Genomic DNA, 3,144 nt, shown 5'->3' with positions numbered 1-3,144 from the left:
GAGACAAGTTGTATCAAAATGGTAATCATTTGTGTCAAGTTATTTCATAATTGTCTGATAGTAACTGTCCGAACAAGATACCGAGTAGACAGATATTTGCATGCAAAGTGCATTGCTTTATACCTTTCACTTTGTTGTTAATTAGGTGAGATTATTACTATTTAAAGTCATCAAAGACCTTAAATAATGTGTTTCTGCATGTTCATATTTTCATGACATACAATAAAACTCATACAATATAATACGTACCCTAAAATGCCGATGACTTAAACTGATTTATTCAGACACTCATGAATCGTGCATATCGTTCATATAAGTGGTTATTACTACAAAGAAGAGGGTACATTTATTCGCAATTGTCTGTTGGTCGGTATGTTGGTAAATCGTATTGAGGATCCACATTTTAGAACAATCCAAATGTAAGAGATGCTTTGTGTGATGATAGCATACATGCAAACCTCCGCATAGATAGCATTTTGTAACCTGAAATTAATATACCAATTTCCTTCAAAAACGTTAGTTTGGATGAGAGTTTGTTTGCTTGAAATGGTGTAAAGATAGCGTACAAGCAGACCTCCGCATTAGATAGCGTTTTGTGACTTGAAATTAACAAACCAATTTCCTTCGAAAACTTTAGTTTGGATGAAGGGTTTTTGCTTGAAATGTGTTGTTATGTAGCATACATGCAGACCTCCGCATAGATAGCATTTTGTAACTTGAAATTAATAAACCTATTTCCTTCATAAACTTTAGTTTGGATGAAGGGTTTTTTGCTTGAAATGGTGTGAAGATAGCGTACCTGCAAACCTCCGCATTAGATAGCATTTTGTTACTTGACTTAATGAACCAATTTTCTTCAAAAACGTTAGTTTTGATGAAAGTTTTTTGCTTGAAATGGTGTGAAGGTAGCGTACATGCAGTCCTCTGCATTAGATAGCATATGGGGCCTGTCTTGTGAAGGTCACTGTTATTAACAAGAGAATAAATGTTTTCACTAAATAACTCGATTTTGCTTTAAAGTATTGTTATCTTGTTAGTTATGTAGCTAGCATACATACAGACTAAGTTTGGGAGTGCATTATGAGCAAGTCAGTTGATGGTGACAGTGACTTTTACGAAAAATAGTTTAACAGTTTCCGCTTGTTATCAAGAGTTTTTATGAAGGTTTCACAAAGGATTTATTTCTCAATAGCTAGTATGGAGACCTTGATTGGGGTTGCACAGTCATTTAGAATGACATTTATTATTTTCATAAAATGAAATTTTAGTGTGGCGGCATGGCCACATTTGTTGTTGTAATCTTTATTGTCAGGCTCAACTTTTCATATAACTTACAATTCAACTTGTATGGATATTCACTATCAAATATGTTGTCTCAGTCATCATATCAGATGACTGACAGAAATTACACATTACACTATCAAAGTTTCACATTTGTCTCTAATGCATATTCCCTACATATTTTACAAATAAAAAACTTGTATGTAAAAAAAAGAAATGCATACTCATTGATTTACAGCATTCAGTTCTTAGTTCATAATTTATATTATTAATATTCTATATCAAGTGCCTGATTGATGTTTTTACATGTCAGTATATGCTGGAATGTTATTGTGATTATATGTGGACTGGTTACCTGCTGGAACTGACTCGTGATGTGTTGTTGCCGAGAAACCCGTTCCCCAGACTGGTCAACGCCCTCAGAAAGGCCGCCATGCGGTCAGTGTTTGGGGGGGGGGGACTTGTATTGACCGTGGAACAGTATGAAATAGCAAATAAGTCAAATGAGCCTCCGTCCGTGAAAACAGGGCTTAATGCACATAAATAACATGTCGCACCAGTCTGCTCAGGCTTATAAGGTACACCATTTTCCGCTTTGATTGTATTTTTAGTTGAAAGGAAGTCTTCTTCGAGCCATAATTCAGTTAAGACGGAAATTGTTTCTCTGGTTAGCCTGTGGGGATTACATGTTATTATTTTTATTTATTTTCACATTAATCTAAAAACACTAGACATGTTGTTGTATTACACAAGTTAATTTTACCAGAAAAGCACAAAGCTCTGAATGACTGAAAATACAGTAGTGTACACATTTACATTATAAATACATATCTATATTGTGTATTTGGATTGCTTATTGGTTTTTGTACAGTTTATAATGTAATAATTCTCAAATTAAATTCACTTAAAACCACATATTTATACCACATATTATGCATCTTGCAAGATGGATCTTTGCTATGAGAAGCCAAATATTTTTGTGACACCTAAGTGTTTACCTGTAGGACAAACATCAAATTTCACCTGGACAAAACCCCTAAACATCAGCAGAGTGTAAAAGGATTACAAAAGGATTATAACCATTGACTATAGTGATTATCAATTATCTACTTTAAAAAAAACTGTACTTGTACCAATTAAACCATGAGCAACGAGACAACAAAAAACCAGCCAAAACTTAGTTTCACGGGGACTAAGCCACAGACAAAGCCTGCTGTCAAAAAATACAGGCCAGACAATAGTGATAACAGTAACTCAAGTATGGAGGAACTGAATTCAATACAGGTACAACTTCAAGTCATGAACGAGGGAATTACAAATTTAAGGGATGATGTCAAAGGCATGCTAAAAAAAGATGAAGTTGAACAGCTGATAATGAACACAGTCACAAATCTTATGAAAAACCTTGAACACAGCACACACAAAAAAATTGAACAAATGATCAACGAAAAAGTAAATGATATGCAATCCAAAATGGACAGCCTAGACTTCGAAAATAAAAGCCTAAGAGAAAAAATTGAACATCTCGAAAAGACCAATGAGATCAAAAACAAAACCATAAATGAGCAAATTGAAAAAAACCTATGGCATAAGTAAAACTGCACATAAAAAGGCAAACTACAACGAACAATATTCGAGGAAAAACAACATAAAAATCCTCAATATACCAGAAGCTAAAGAAGAAAATGAAATAACACTTGCAAAAACTGTAGGACAAATTCTGAAGACACACACGGAAGTTGACCTTCAACCAATAGATATAGTGGCATTGCACCGTATCCCTACCAAGAGGGGGCAGATTCGCCCCGTACTTATAAAGCTACGCAACAACTCTGCGAAATCTGCCATCATGCGGAAACGGGC

The sequence above is a fragment of the Dreissena polymorpha genome, chromosome 9 (assembly GCF_020536995.1).
Source record: "Dreissena polymorpha isolate Duluth1 chromosome 9, UMN_Dpol_1.0, whole genome shotgun sequence".
Lineage (NCBI taxonomy): Eukaryota > Metazoa > Mollusca > Bivalvia > Myida > Dreissenidae > Dreissena > Dreissena polymorpha.
The sequence above is the reverse complement of the archived record's forward strand: the minus strand, read 5'-3'. Positions refer to the sequence as shown.